Genomic DNA, 17632 nt, shown 5'->3' with positions numbered 1-17632 from the left:
GTTGAATTAAATTATGAGTTAATTACTTAAAAGTTCTATTTACAAATGTTATGGTAGTTCAGGTCCTATCTAAGATTTTTTGAACAAAAAAGTTCTATTTAGTAAAACTGATAATATTATCAATTTTTCCCAATTTTTAAAGAACATTATCAATTTTTCATGGTAATGTTCTACATAATTGTTTCACTAATTGATAGAAAAAAATAGAGCATGAGATTTAATATTTTTACTCTTCTACTTATTTGTTTGATTCAAACATCCAATAAAATCGAGAACATTATCAGTTTTAAGACTGAGAACATTATCAATTTTTTCATTTGTAAAGTTTTTTTTTTTTTTTTTCAATTTTGCACATCAATGTTCTATAATCATACTCCTTTATAGACACAAAATTTTCAGTTTTGCACAAAAAAATAATTCAAGTTTTTCAAAAAAAAAAAATATTACGAGTCAGTTAAGACTAGACATTAGTTTGGATCAAATTTAGACAAATCTCCGCATGAGCGAAATTGAATAACCAGACTTCAACCCAATCGAATTTATCCAAGTTTCAGCCTAAAAAACTGTTTGTCACATCATTAGATAAGTTGTTGGAGCAACAGTAGCCAGAGAATAAAGCATTTTATGTAATGGGTATATTATGTAAATAAGATAAAGTAGCGTATTCTTTTATTTATTAGTTAACATGTGATAAAAATAAAATTCAATAAATCTCTTTGTACTTGGCCCAAAATATTGAGTGTTCGGCCATATCAAATTTCGACCTCACTTTTTATCACATGTTAATTAATAAGTGGACCTGAAAAGCTGACAATGTTGAATTTGTTTTAGATTTAACCTACTCAAAAAAAAAGTTCAACTATCCATATATATATCGGCCACCATCTTAGCCAAATAGTAGTTAAAAATATATATATAGTGAGTTCTAAAAATACCCCCGAACACACCCACAAAAATATGATACCACAAAGAACCCAGCTTTCCCTTTCTATGGCCGCACTGCACCTACTGTTTTGAGGTCATCCCACATGACCTTTTTTTCACTACTTAAGCTTCGCCGAAAAAAATAAAAATTAAAAATTAAAAAAATGTTACGTGTCATCATCCGTTGACGAATCTTCTGTCAGGCCTCGAGCCTCCAATGCTGCTTTCGCTCTCTCTGGAACCAAATCTTGGCTTGCACTCTAGGGAAGTCATGTACTTATAGGCAGCTACCACACACCGCCACCATGTCGTCTCCATCTCCGGTGGCTTTAGAGAGAGGGTTTGAGGCCCCCGACATGCCTTGTGGGTGCTGTGAACACAGCAGGGACTCTTCGGACTTGGTTGCATTGAACATCAGTCTATTGGGTGATTCCCAAATTGGGAAAACTAGTTTTCTAGCAAGTGCATTTTTTTTTTCCTTGGAAATGTTGTTTTATGCTTTCCTGGCAACCAAACGTAGCATATTAAAATATTGTTCTTGTTCGAATTTTTTTTTTCTTTTTTGTTATTCATTTTTAGACAATGTATGTTGGGGGAGAGAGGCAAGAAGAAGGATTTGAGATATCAAATTCAAGACTAAATCAGATGGATAAAACACTCTACATTGGAGGGGAACATATCGCAGGTATGCATGGTTCCTTCTTTGCATAATAATTTACTGAATAATAAGTCTACAAGTATAAAACTATTCGTAAAAAATACAAATGGAACAATCTGAATAAAATTGTTTCTCTAATGACAAGCCTTACCATCTGATGTTGATTGATTCCGTCTCATCGCTAAACTTTTTATTTATTGAAATGGCAATATATGTGTATATATATCTACTGATCAATTATAATTTTGAATGGTGCACAAGGAGATGAAACATTCCAGAATCAGATTCCAAGTGCTTATAGAGACTCGGTAGCAATGTTATTCATGTTTGATCTAACAAACCGATGTACTCTAAACAGGCAATTTTTCAAAATGCCCAAGGTTTTCATAGATTATGATTATAAAATTGTAGTTATTATTTAGGTTTGAATAATAAACTAAACTCATGAGTTTACTACTTAACTCTCTCTGGTTTGTAGTGTTGTCAGATGATATCAAGAATCAAGGAAATGGAATCAGGTACCCATGCTCTGCTTCACCACCTCATCTGATCCTTTTAGGGAAAATTTCAATTTAGTGTAAATTATAAAAAAACAAATGATAATAGTTACAAATAAGTGATAAGTTTTACAAATATTAATAATTAAAGTTAGAATTTTTTTTTACAAATCTATAATAACTTTCTAAAAGTACCACTGAGTGGTAATTTCCCCATCTTTTTACCCAAATCTCTCTGTTTTTTTAATATTAATATATTCCCAAAATGTAATGATCTACAAACTCATGTTTATAAAAAAAAATGATGTGAATTCTTATAATCTCTTAATTTCTAATCAAAACACTCATCATTGCCCTCATATTTTAAAAAATGTCATTGACAATCATTTTAGATATGTTTTCTGTATAAACATTCTGTTCAAAAATCATTTTTCATTCATAACCTCTTTGTTCTTTTGTCTCATTATATTCCTTAATGGATAATCTAGTGGGAATTTTGAGACAATCGTTGGGTTGAATTGAATGTGCATTAGTATTACATGATGTAGTAAGCATTTGAAGATGCATAAATTTCGAGACATAATTGTATAATTAAAAATGCATCAGATTGGAACGATATAGAAGTTTAAATATAGAGGACCCTTGACCTTGCTTCTAATTTGTATTAACTAAATTTTTTGTAATTGTTGTAGACGGCAATTCCAGTACTCATAGGGACTAAATTCAACGATTTTGTACAATTACCGATAGATGTTCAGTGGACAATTGCAAGTCAGGTAATATATTTGATCTCTTCTGATCATGCAACAATATGCATATAATCGATTCAGACACAGAATATATATGACTAAAGTAACAATCTCTAAAATCTTATCCATTTACTATTATCCTGTGTCAAAATGTGGACCAAGCTGGTGAGACTCATGGATCACTTAACTGAGAAATTTGCTGCAATTGATTTTCACCTGATAGAAGAAAAAACAAAATTAAAATCAGAAAAGAAAAAAAAAGAAGAAGAAGAAGAAGAAGAAGAAGAAGAAGAAGAAGAAGAAGAAGAAGAAGAAGAGGGAGAGAGAACAGGGATATTAGTGCAAGCATGATTTACTGGGTCATCCATTTTAATGATTTCTAGCTGGAAAAAATACAAATCAAATTTGATTATTCTTCTTTTGAGTATATTCATAGAAAGGGTTTGAAGGGACACAGACATCTTAGTCAATTCTTCAGAAAGAAACATCTTTTCACTCTTGGTACACACTGATTAAGTCGCAAACACAGCCTGTTCGGTATTGTTTTCAAAAAGATTTAATTTCGTGTATTTAGAAACAAAAATAATGAAAAGTTTCAAAAACAATTTTCATTTTCATTTTTGTGTAGAAACAATTTTCAAAAATTCATGAAACAGTTTATAAGGCTTTCCTAAAACTGATATGTTTCCAACAAATAATTTCAAAAACACACATGTTCTCAATATCAATTCCCAAAAAAACGAGCAATACCAAACCTTTCCAATAATCTATTTTGAGAAGAACAGCAGTTCGTTGTTCCCAAATAAACCCTAAATCCAATATCAGAAAGTATTTAACATGTGGGTATTGTTGTTAACAGGCAAGAGCATATGCAAGAGCCCTGAATGCAACACTTTTATTTTCCAGAGCAACCTACAACATTAATGTGAACAAGATCTTCAAGTTCATCACGGCAAAGCTGTTCAACCTACCATGGGCTCCTGAGCGAAACCTCACAATAGGAGAACCCATCATCAATTTCTAGATCTTGCTTGGGATTAAACCTATTTGGTTTGTAAGTAGAGTAGGAAATTTTTGGATCCTAAGTAAGAAGATTGAAATCAACTGATTCACTGGGTTCGTATTAATTGTTTGTTCCCAATGAATATTCAGAGTTGTTTCATTTGAATATAATGAAGAGGATGATACAGGCTCAAGAGCCCACATCTCCATGTAAGAATAACTCTGTTTCATTCAACCTATTACTCAGCTCAATAAGCTTATATATATATATATATATATATATATATATATATATTATGAAAATCAAGCTACTTAAGTTCGGCTCATTATCAGCTCAATCGAAACTCATTTGAGATCAGCTTGAAAGGTAAATATTCAAAGCTTGGATCCTAAGTAAGAAGATTGAAATCAACCGGTTCAGAGGGTTCGTATTAATTGTCTGTTCCCAGTGTATATTTAGAGTTGTTTCATTTGAATATAATGAAGAGGATGATACATCTCAGGAGCCCACATCTCCATGTAAGAATAACTCTGTTTCATTCAACCTATTACTGAGCTCAATAAGCTTATATATATTATAAAAATCAAGCTACTTGAGTTCGGCTCATTATCAGCTCAATCAAAACTCATTTGAGATTGGCTTGAAAGGTAAACAAGCCAAGCTTGAACATATTTTGGAAGCTTGATAAGTTTTTAAATCAAGTTTGAATAACCTACTACTTAGCTCGACTCAGCTCATTTACAACCCTATATGTGTTTCAGTTGAGGACATGATGCATCTTCTGAAAATAAGTGGGATTGTAAAAGACACACTGACTTGTTGGGGGAGAAAATGTAAGTAAGCTACAGGGAATTTGAATGGTCACAAGTGATGCTTATCAAAGGAAGATTTAAAAGTGTCATCAATCGACTAGTTTACTTAGAACAAGCTTTTCCACCACAATGTGAAAAATCATATTATTTTGAACTTGAAGGCCAAAATATATGCCATATTAGCATATCAGGCAACGATAACAAAACTCGAAATTCAGAGGACATAAGGGTCCAACCTAAAAGCAGATATATGGCATTTGGAGACGAGCATCACTCAAGCTTCACTTCTCTTGTTGGTGGGTCCAATTGCAAATAGTAGAATGGTTCCGTTGGTTCTTCACTGTACATCAAACATTCAATCAATTGATCAGCAGCAACAATTACTTCAGAATGTAATGGAACAATTGAAATTAGAATTAAGCAATGAGTTATCTCAAAAAGTAGAAAAGACTTCAAATTATTGTGCGATGGAAATTTTGGTCAATGAAGCAACTTCTAACAAATTATAATCTACATATCTGGTATTCTATGTGATTAACTGCCAACGAAAAGCTTTCAGTGACCAATTAGAAAATTCTGAAGATTAAAGAAGACATAATCTAAGATGCTTCATGAGTATATCAAAAGAATGTACTATAGTATAAGTGAATGAAAAAAGAAGAAGAAGAAGAATAAAGAAAGAAAGAAAAAATTGGGATAAGTCATCCGAATGGAAGAAAACATACCCGGGTTTTGAGCGCATGCATTGCCAGAAGAGCTTGAAAGGACCAGGAATTGTAACACCCTCAAAATAATAACAATAAACCCATCAGATAAGACATGAATTACATTTAAACTAACCGCATTCCTTTCATTCATTAGAATTCCAAGACATAAGTATTACATGTTTAACCTCATAACAAAATGCCCTACGGGCTTACAGCTTTCCAAGTTAACACTTGGTTACAACAAAGAGTTCTAACTCGTTTACACATTAAGCCCTTGGCTTGAAATTACATGTAATACATCAAAGTAAAACGACAAAACTATGCCCGCCACAAGCCTCCCAGCTATGTCCTTGGAGGTGGCATGCTTCCTGTACCTGAAAATGATATTCCCATATAGGGTGAGCCACAGCCCAGTAGAAATACACTAAACCAACCATGGACAATGACTAAAACATTAGCAATTGATAGTTGGTCAACACTGATACAATCACACAAATTACATATTTATGTCAACGACTTACAAGTCCCAATTACTTTTCATTTTCCTTTTAACAACAGATAAGCATACTGGCTCTATCATCATTTCCACAGATATGTATAAAAACTATATCTCACATTCAGATAAGCATAAAAGCTATATCCACATTCTCAACAGATATGTATATCAACAATATCCACAGATAAGCATACAAGCTGTATCCACATTCTACATCAGATATGTATATCAACAATATCCACAGATAAGCATACAAGCTGTATCCACATTTCACTTCGCAAAGATAAGCATATGAGCTCTATCTTCACTTCTCTAGACAAGCATATGAGCTCTGTCTACGGAGTACATCCCCTATCTCCTCCAAATACTTATCCGGTTTAGAGGTACATCCCCTATCTTCCCCTAAACCGCGGAGTACATCCCCTATCTCCTCCTCTACACATAACGTATATAAACACATTGGTTCTATATACAGTCACACAATACACACATTTAATGTATTCTATCAACCGTCAAATTCCATGACACATTCCATTGATTAGTTTCAGTTTGCCTAATCAACATACATTGTCTACAACAATCACGACTATCCTCCACCGATAGCCCAAAGCAGTTATTTCTAAAACAGCAAATAAATGCACAAATGGATATTCAATCAACATTTCATTTCCTCATTTCTCATCAATTAATTATCCTAATTAATTAAACAATGTAATTAGGCCATTTTCCATAATTACCATTTCAACCCTTAGGTTCCATTTCCATCAATGATTCAACAATCATTCCATTTTCTATGCCAAACATGCAACTAGGTTTATTATGAATAAAACCCCAACCTTTGTAAAATTACACAAAAGCCCCAAACCTTTACAAGATTACCAAACCAAGCCCAACATCTCAAAATACCAAAATTTAAAGACAAAACCCATAGAGAGGAGTAGGTTATCCCTACCTCAAATCCGGAGCCTCAAAAGAGATGAAGACCAAAACCAAAATGCTCCAAATCTCGAAATTTTCAGATCAAAAGGAAGCTCTCGACGATCAACACAACTTTTGTGAAGACAAAAGGTGAGTAAACGATCCTTACTAGATCAAATCTAAGAGAGAAGGGCCGGTTTAGAGTGAGAAGCTCTGAAAATGGCTTTTTGGAAAAGTAAGAGAGAGAAGAGAAAGCAAAAAGTGATTTGGAAAGTCACAATTTCGGGTCTTTAACCCAGGTCTCCGCTCGAGCGTAAAACACCCCGCTCGAGCGTACACTCACAGACTTCCGCTCGAGCGGCCAACCTCCCGCTCGAGCGCAGAATGCACTCGCCCAGCACTTTTGCAGAACCAGGACTCCGCTCGAGCTCTCAATCCCTACGCTCGAGCTCACAACACTGCACAACAAGATACTGGATGGACGTAATCTACGCTCGAGCGCCAACACCTCCGCTCGAGCGTACAGGCCAAAAATCTGGGCAACTAGTTTTGGTTTCTAAACTCAACCAACCTGTAACCAACCCGCTCAACACATCCTATAACTCAAATACAACGTAAGAAAGGATGTAAACAAGATAATAAACAACTACCAACATCCACGGACACATGTCCGGATCACTATATAACAAGGGTAAACCCGGGATCGCTATAACCTCCCCCCCTTAAAGAATTTCGTCCCCGAAATTAAGCACAAGTTTTCAAAACGAGTTTTCCTCCATTTTAAACAATGGTACATTTTAACATTCAACAATTCGACCCATTACCGGTCATCCCATCCCTTTAACAAGAGACATATCACAATATGTAAACAACATATGTACTTTCAACATGCATTAACATTATGCACTATCTTTCCAATTTCAACAATATATTCAACACATATAGTGTCACTTTCAACTTCCATATGAGGCAAGTTCCAAAACATACTTCCAATAACCAAAACATTCTCAATGTTTTACAACTTAAGACATATATAAAAGCTCTTAAGTTCATCATAATGTAAAATTTAAATACAAGATCACACATTAACAAACAAGTCCGGATATTTCTCTCGGACTTCCAACTCACGTTCCCAAGTGGCTTCCTCCACTCCGTGATGTTTCCACAAGACTTTCACCAAAGGAATGGTCTTGCCACGCAGGACCTGATCCCGCCTATCCAAGACCCGAACCGGTCTCTCCTCATACGAGGCATCCTCATCTACCTCTAAATCAGTCCAATCCAACACATGTGATGGATCTGGCTCATACTTCCGAAGCATACTCACATGAAACACGTCATGCACTCCGGACAACTGCGGTGGTAAGGCTAATCGATAAGCAACCTCACCAATCCTCTCAAGGGTCTCAAAAGGACCAATAAACCGAGGGGATAACTTCCCACTCTTCCCAAACCTCATCAGGCCTCGCCTAGGTGATATCTTCAGAAAGACATGATCACCTACCTCAAACGCCAAAGGCCTCCTCCTACGGTCGGCATAACTCTTTTGTCGACTCTGGGCTGTAACAAGCCTCCTACGGATAAGCTCGACTTTCTCCGTCGTCTCCCTAACCAACTCCGGACCCAACAAAGGTGCATCACCCACCTCGGCCCAACAAACTGGAGACCTACACGGTCGGCCATACAAGGCCTCAAACGGTGCCATACCGATGCTAGACTGAAAACTGTTGTTGTAGGCAAACTCTACCAATGGCAAGTGCCTCTCCCACGTCCCACTGAAATCCAGGACACAACCCCGAAGCATATCCTCGAGGATCTGAATAGTACGCTCGGACTGCCCATCAGTCTGAGGATGATAAGCCGTACTAAAGGTCAACTTAGTGCCCAAGGCACTCTGCAAACTCTGCCACAACCTAGCAGTAAAACGAGGATCTCTATCTGAGACAATCGTCACTGGGACCCCGTGCAATCTCACTACATCCCGAATATACAAATCGGCAAGATGATCTACCGAATCTCTCACGCGCATAGGAATAAAGTGCGCCGACTTAGTCAACCGGTCTACAACCACCCAAATAGCATCACTACCCCGCTGAGTCCTCGGAAGACCTACAACGAAGTCCATAGTGACATGCTCCCACTTCCACTCGGCAATAGGCAAGGGTTGCAACAAACCCGCTGGCCTCTGATGCTCGGCCTTCACTTGCTGGCAAGTAAGGCACTTCGATACGAAAACAGCCACATCTCTCTTCATACCCCGCCACCAAAATTGGCGACCCAAATCCTGATACATCTTAGTACCTCCCGGATGCACCGCAAGGCGCGAATGATGAAACTCTCGGAGTACTTCCTCTCGGCAAGACTCCGGTACAAACAAACGGTCTCGGTATCTCACACTCAGGTCGGGATACACCGTCAAACCCTTCTCAACTTTCCCACTGGAGATCTTCTCTCGGAGAGATTCTACCTCAAGGTCACCTCTCTGTGCCTCTAACACTCTAGTCACAAGTGTAGGCTGCACCACAACAGAAAATAAGGCCGCAGCCTCAACAGATTCGCCCAGTAGCAAATCAAACTCGCCAAGTGCTCCCAACATCACCCATTCCCGGATGGCTATACAAGCTACATCACTAATGGTTTTCCTACTAAGGGCATCGGCCACAACATTGGCCTTTCCCGGATGATAATGCAACTCAAAATCATAATCCTCGATGAACTCCATCCATCTCCTCTGCCTCAGATTCAAGTCTCTCTGTGTAAACAGATACTTCAAACTCTTATGATCCGAGAATACCTCGAACCTCTCACCATAAAGGTAGTGCCTCCAGATTTTCAAGGCAAAGATCACAGCTGCTAACTCTAGGTCGTGTGTGGGGTAATTCTTCTCGTGTATTTTCAACTGACGTGAGCCATAAGCTACCACTTTCCCCTCTTGCATCAACACACAACCCAAACCCTCTCGTGAGGCATCACAATAAACCGCATAACCCAACCCTCTCTCCGGGATAATCAACACCGGAGCGGTGGTCAATCTAACTTTCAACTCTTGGAACGACTTTTCACAAATCTCACTCCACACAAACTTGACTCCTTTCTGAGTCAGCCTAGTCAACGGTGACGCTAACCTGGAGAAATCTTTCACAAACCGACGGTAATACCCAGCCAATCCCAGAAAACTGCGGATCTCAAACACACTCTTAGGCTGTGCCCAATCTTGCACTGCCTCAACCTTGGATGTATCAACAGACACCCCTTCCCCGGATACCACATGGCCTAAGAACTTGACTTCCCTCAGCCAGAACTCACACTTCCCAAACTTGGCATACAGCCTATGGGCTCTAAGTAACTCAAGCACCACTCTCAAGTGTTCCTCGTGCTCCTCCTTAGATGACGAATAGATAAGGATATCGTCCACAAAAACAACCACAAAGCGGTCTAAGAACTCCCGGAAAATCCGGTTCATCAAGTCCATAAAGACTGCCGGTGCATTGGTAAGCCCAAATGGCATCACCAGAAACTCGTAATGGCCATACCGCGTACGGAATGCCGTCTTAGGAATATCTTCCTCCCTGACCCTCAACTGATGGTAACCCGATCTCAAGTCTATCTTAGAGAAACAACGGGAACCCTTCAACTGGTCAAACAAATCATCTATACGGGGCATAGGGTACTTATTCTTAACCGTAGCCCGATTCAACTTCCGGTAGTCTATACACAATCTCAAGGCACCATCTTTCTTTTTAACAAAGAGGGCCGGCGCTCCCCACGGTGAAACACTAGGGCGAACAAAGCCCTTATCGAGCAATTCCTGGAGCTGAACTTTCAACTCAACCAACTCTGCTGGAGCAAAACGGTAAGGTGCCATAGAAATCGGCGCCGTACCAGGCACTAAATCAATAGAGAACTCTATCTCTCGGTGAGGTGGCAAACTAACAAGATCTTCGGGAAAGACATCCGAATACTCACAAACCACCCTCGGCAATACATGCTGGGTCTCACCACTCCCACCACTCTCAAAGCTAGCAAATAGACTACTAAGCTCACTTCGCCCTCGCGAATCATACCCCGGTGGCAAAACACTACCAACCCGGTCTCCCAAGAAATGGAACCACTCCCCGCTCAAGGTACACAATGTAACCCTCTGGCGGTAGCAATCAATAACAGCCCGGTATGACGATAACCAGTCCATACCCAAAATAACATCAAAACCCTTCATGGGCATGACAACAAACGGAAAAGGAAGCCTATAGTCGGCGACCTCTATATCACATCCTCTAACACCCTGTTTCAGAATCAACTCACCACCCAAAGGTGATACCACACAAATAGGAGATGCTAACTGTGCTAACTCCAATTCCAAAACAGATGCAAATGCAGCAGATACAAAAGAATGAGATGCACCCGTGTCTATCAACACATTAGCAACCGAGTTGCAAAACAGAAAAGTACCTCTCACCACTGATGGAGCCGGTACTAAATCCTGCGCGGTAACAGCATACACGCGCCCCGTAGGCCCCTGGTCTACCTGCTCACCTCTCGGAGCAAAAGACTGCTGCACAGACTGGGATGACGAAACTCCCGGATTGGCCCTCGAGGCCTGCACAGACTGAGCTGGCTGAAAAACCTGCGTCTGCCTAGAACCAGACGCTCCCGAAGTGGCACTCAACTGCGGGCAAAACCTCTTCAGGTGCCCAGGCTGTCCACACTGATAACAAGACAAGGGCTGCCCCCTGCCTAAACTCTGACTCTGCGGTCTAGCTGAAGAAGAAACAGCTCTCTGACCTCCACCCTTCAGCGGGCAAACAGAAGCCTTGTGACCCAGCTGGCCACACTTGTAACAAGTGAAATCCCCCTGACCACCTCTCCCGGAGCCTGCACTCGGCACTGGGAAGGTCGATCTAGCAACACCACTCGGCAACTGCTGAGGGTTAGAACCCCTCTGCCTCCTGCCATCACCCTGACTATCCTGGCTCCTCTTGGAGCCTCTCTGCCCCTCATCCTCCTCCTGCATCATAAGCTCCATATGAGCTGCAGCGTCCACTAGGTGTCTATACTCTCGAATGTAAGACCCACCAATTCTCAACTTGAGGCCCCGCCTCAACTTCCGCTCAAACTCATAGCAACGACGTTCCTCAGACGCCACCAGTTCAGGTGCAAACCTAGACAGACTGGTAAAAGTAGCCTCAAACTCGGCCACTGACAAGCCCTGCTGATTAAGCCGGCTAAACTGATCCCTCAGCTTCTCCCTAGCTGCTGCTGATAAAAACCTCTCCTGAAAAGCATTCACAAACGCCTCCCAAGTACCACCAACACGAGCTTTCTCGTACTTCCACCATTGACCCGCATCTCCCTTCAGCTGGAAGGATGCCAAGGTCACTTTCAGTGCTCCGTCCTCGATGCCAAGCATCTCAAACGTCTTCGTTGTCTGTTCGAGCCATTCATCTGCCTTAAGCGGCTCTTTAGGATCCCCGATAAACTCGTCCGGATTACACCGAAAGAACTCCCTCTTCAAGAAGGAAGGCCCTGTCTCAGCTGCCTGATTCCCAGCTCTAAGAATACCTAAAGCTCCTGCTATCTCTCTGGCCAAGGCACCCATAGCCTGCTGACCTACTGGCTCGGCCACATTGGCCTGCCCAACTCCCTCCTGCACTGCCGGAATCTCACCCGGTAACGGTACTTCCTGCCTCGCAGGTCTACCACGCCTAGCACCTCTTCCTCGTCCTGACATCCTAATAAAGGCAACACAGAACATTAGCACATTCATAGGTGTGCCGAAACTAATCACTCACGTCCTAATGCATGGACAACTGTAATTCACTCCACATAAGCACATAAACACATAAGCACTTACGAACTTCATTTCCGGATAATGATAGTCCCGAGGCGTTACTAGAGTTCCGGTTAGAAACAGCATTGATCAAGTGCTTTTCCAACAAGACTCCCAGAAACTCAAGGATCCAATCAACATCCTAGAAATTAAATCCCATACCCACATAGTCACATAAGCATGTTAGCATTTAAGCACATAGCATATGATACTACATCTAAGTCTCTATCAAGCGAGACAAACCCATTGTGATACTAATCACTTCCCACGTACCCAAAGTATTCGAACCCGGTACGCTCTGATACCAAGTTGTAACACCCTCAAAATAATAACAATAAACCCATCAGATAAGACATGAATTACATTTAAACTAACCGCATTCCTTTCATTCATTAGAATTCCAAGACATAAGTATTACATGTTTAACCTCATAACAAAATGCCCTACGGGCTTACAGCTTTCCAAGTTAACACTTGGTTACAACAAAGAGTTCTAACTCGTTTACACATTAAGCCCTTGGCTTGAAATTACATGTAATACATCAAAGTAAAACGACAAAACTATGCCCGCCACAAGCCTCCCAGCTATGTCCTTGGAGGTGGCATGCTTCCTGTACCTGAAAATGATATTCCCATATAGGGTGAGCCACAGCCCAGTAGAAATACACTAAACCAACCATGGACAATGACTAAAACATTAGCAATTGATAGTTGGTCAACACTGATACAATCACACAAATTACATATTTATGTCAACGACTTACAAGTCCCAATTACTTTTCATTTTCCTTTTAACAACAGATAAGCATACTGGCTCTATCATCATTTCCACAGATATGTATAAAAACTATATCTCACATTCAGATAAGCATAAAAGCTATATCCACATTCTCAACAGATATGTATATCAACAATATCCACAGATAAGCATACAAGCTGTATCCACATTCTACATCAGATATGTATATCAACAATATCCACAGATAAGCATACAAGCTGTATCCACATTTCACTTCGCAAAGATAAGCATATGAGCTCTATCTTCACTTCTCTAGACAAGCATATGAGCTCTGTCTACGGAGTACATCCCCTATCTCCTCCAAATACTTATCCGGTTTAGAGGTACATCCCCTATCTTCCCCTAAACCGCGGAGTACATCCCCTATCTCCTCCTCTACACATAACGTATATAAACACATTGGTTCTATATACAGTCACACAATACACACATTTAATGTATTCTATCAACCGTCAAATTCCATGACACATTCCATTGATTAGTTTCAGTTTGCCTAATCAACATACATTGTCTACAACAATCACGACTATCCTCCACCGATAGCCCAAAGCAGTTATTTCTAAAACAGCAAATAAATGCACAAATGGATATTCAATCAACATTTCATTTCCTCATTTCTCATCAATTAATTATCCTAATTAATTAAACAATGTAATTAGGCCATTTTCCATAATTACCATTTCAACCCTTAGGTTCCATTTCCATCAATGATTCAACAATCATTCCATTTTCTATGCCAAACATGCAACTAGGTTTATTATGAATAAAACCCCAACCTTTGTAAAATTACACAAAAGCCCCAAACCTTTACAAGATTACCAAACCAAGCCCAACATCTCAAAATACCAAAATTTAAAGACAAAACCCATAGAGAGGAGTAGGTTATCCCTACCTCAAATCCGGAGCCTCAAAAGAGATGAAGACCAAAACCAAAATGCTCCAAATCTCGAAATTTTCAGATCAAAAGGAAGCTCTCGACGATCAACACAACTTTTGTGAAGACAAAAGGTGAGTAAACGATCCTTACTAGATCAAATCTAAGAGAGAAGGGCCGGTTTAGAGTGAGAAGCTCTGAAAATGGCTTTTTGGAAAAGTAAGAGAGAGAAGAGAAAGCAAAAAGTGATTTGGAAAGTCACAATTTCGGGTCTTTAACCCAGGTCTCCGCTCGAGCGTAAAACACCCCGCTCGAGCGTACACTCACAGACTTCCGCTCGAGCGGCCAACCTCCCGCTCGAGCGCAGAATGCACTCGCCCAGCACTTTTGCAGAACCAGGACTTCGCTCGAGCTCTCAATCCCTACGCTCGAGCTCACAACACTGCACAACAAGATACTGGATGGACGTAATCTACGCTCGAGCGCCAACACCTCCGCTCGAGCGTACAGGCCAAAAATCTGGGCAACTAGTTTTGGTTTCTAAACTCAACCAACCTGTAACCAACCCGCTCAACACATCCTATAACTCAAATACAACGTAAGAAAGGATGTAAACAAGATAATAAACAACTACCAACATCCACGGACACATGTCCGGATCACTATATAACAAGGGTAAACCCGGGATCGCTATAGGAATTGTCCTAAACGGGTTACCTTCAAAGCACGCCTACACAGAACACGACTGAAATAAACTCAAAATGCACTAAAATTGAGCATATACTTAATAGTGAACCTTCAACTACAAGGCCATCATAATACATGCTGACAAAGGTCAAATAGTCATAATCTGTTTCCACTTAAACATAGTGTTTCGTTTGGGATGTCTACCATCTCCTTGCACATCTAAGCATGATTGGTTATTTTTGTCTCCTTGCGATGCGGTCATATTGAATTTTCTATAAATGAACTTACTTCTGCTTTATTCCACGGTTGCCAGCAAGCGAAGCAAAAATGGAAAACGACAATGAAGGCTGAAATGTGATATGGAATCAAAATTATAAAATAGGGGCTTGATAGAAAAACTTTAAGAAAACTTTGAAAAAAACAATATGAAACATTAGAAGACTTCCACAATAAATAGACATGCGACCTCAACATAAAAAGATGAGTTTGATCCTCCACTTCTTTGCATTGGGGTTCCCTGTGTGTGTATGTGTTTAGGTAATGGCTAATATAAATGCCAAAACCAGCATAACATATTCAATCAAGAAAGTCGATTAACTCTAGCAAAATATTGTACAACACCCAGCTAAAATAATACTAATTCTGAAATTGGTAGCATGCAAGTCCAACAGTATGAAGCTAAGAAATACTACAAACTGTTACACAAGAATCTTTGTCATTGAAAAGGGTATGAACTTTTAAAGTCCCTTTCAAGGTAGGTTTTACGTGTGGATTGCAGCTCTCAGGAAGATTTTGTAAATTTACAATTGCATTTGAAGACGACGTGTTCCCCTAAATTGAAGTTCAAAGCGCAAGGAGGTGACGGAGTTAGAGGACCATCTCCCTTAGTAAAGTGGCTAGGGAGGTGTGGAATTGCTCTGGGCTAGTTTCATGCAGACTGGGTGTTTTCCAGGTTGGTGGGTGGTGGCTGAGTTATTTCAAAGTTGGTGGGAAGTAGAGTAAGTAGAAGGAGAATCGAACTAAGGAATGGAGCCCTTTATGTGGAGCATTTGGGAAAAGAGACTTTCATGCTTCTAAGGAGTTGAGTCAATTGACAAGAAGGCGAAGGACAAATTTAAGAGTTTGATATGTAGTTGAGCCCACAAAGAGTTAGTCCTTCACTTGATGATTTTAAGAATTTTCAGATGATATTCTTTAAAAATAGATAAAAGATACAGTAAATAAATTCTAAAGATAAAAATAAACTAAAAATCCAACCAAATGAGGGATGGTCCTAATGAAACAACTACAGAAGCACTATAATGCCTTTTGCTCCCAAGGAGTATGCCTAGGAAGCCCCACACTTAATCATATAAGCCTTGACGCATGTTTTGTGTGAACCTCTAAAAAGATTTCTAAGACTATAACCTTTACACTATATAACTTTAGAAAACACAACCCCACCCGAAAAGGGTTCCTCAACAACTAAGATTTTTTTGAAAGACACCTTCATACAGTCCCCTTTTGCCACACTTACAGGCATCACCCTCAAAGAAATTTTTAAAAGATATATCATTCGTTCTCAAACCCCAAAACCCTAGTGCACTAATTCTTTGGAGAAACACCTATTAATGATGACAGGCCACAAAAAACTTCTCCATAGCACTACTTTTTCAAGTTTCATATGGTTAAAGAAGAATCCACTAGATCATCAAATAAATGAGAAATCAATCTTTTTCATAAGTACAACAGCCCTATTATCATAGTTTTCTACTACTAATTCAAAGCAGTGATCCTTTTCTGAAGGTCTAGCCACATCCCAGTTGATTGGAAAAATCATACCTTAATTCCTTAAAACTGCGTTCTTCTGGTTAAGTTTGAGTAAATTAGAAACATTGTAAAGAGGCATAATTCAAGAAGTTTTGAGTAGTAATCACATTTTGGGTCTTGATAAATTTGCATAATTTTGAAGGGGAAGTACAGGGGGAAGTACTCTAGGCTCATAAGCTTAAACAGATCCTTCTGCTTTCTTTCTACTTGCTTGCCTAGTAGTAGTTACTTTATTCCCTTATGGAAATTCAAGCCTTCTGTAATTGACATTTCCTTTTATACTCTTTCGATGAATCTTAGTATTAATGGTTCTTCCATCATATATAACCAAAAAAAAAAATGTAAAAAAAGAGCACATTGGAATAAGGATATCATCAGACAAAATTTCCCACAACTCATAACATAACATCGTCAGGTAACAAATCATTTGAGATTCATCAATCTCTCATCAGAGAGTATAAGTAAAAATTACTTGATTTTGTATAATCTACATGCATAGGATTGATTTTTAAAAAATAGGGAAAAACTGTTTTTTTTTTTTATTTTTTTTATTTTATCAGAATGAGTTTACTTGTCACTTAAATCAATTCAATTGTTCTAGACTTGCTAAAAATAAAAAGCTCAAATTACAACCCAACACAAAACTTTGACTCAGTACACATTGCAAAGCACAAAACAAATGAGAGCATTAAAACCCAGAACTAGTTCTTCGGATGCCCCAATTCAAACATTGAACACCAACCCACATTGCCCATACCCGTTCTCTAATCAAATAGTGTATATGAAACATATATGTTAAAAAGGAGAATTTTGTGTATGCCAATAGGCACAACGCTGCACTACCTTCCACCAATTTATATACCCAACATAAAT

General features: G+C 39.3%; 1 long non-coding RNA gene and 1 pseudogene across 1 annotated transcript; one reads left to right on the top strand and one right to left on the bottom strand.

The window, feature by feature from the left end:
* The first annotated feature begins 1079 nt into the window (after positions 1-1079).
* On the top strand, positions 1080-4097 carry LOC114264387 (septum-promoting GTP-binding protein 1-like; annotated as a pseudogene).
* Positions 4098-4674: 577 nt separating this feature from the next.
* On the bottom strand, positions 4675-5427 carry LOC145795184 (uncharacterized). Its single transcript, XR_014335582.1, has 2 exons — positions 5369-5427; positions 4675-4983 (listed from the first exon to the last, which is right to left on the bottom strand). It is a non-coding gene; the product is annotated as an uncharacterized LOC145795184 (long non-coding RNA).
* Positions 5428-17632: the final 12205 nt, after the last annotated feature.

The sequence above is a fragment of the Camellia sinensis genome, chromosome 7 (genome assembly GCF_055761805.1).
Source record: "Camellia sinensis isolate YWXY chromosome 7, ASM5576180v1, whole genome shotgun sequence".
NCBI classification, from domain to species: domain Eukaryota; kingdom Viridiplantae; phylum Streptophyta; class Magnoliopsida; order Ericales; family Theaceae; genus Camellia; species Camellia sinensis.
Note: the sequence above shows the minus strand (reverse complement) of the source record. Positions and strands in the feature narration are given on the sequence as shown.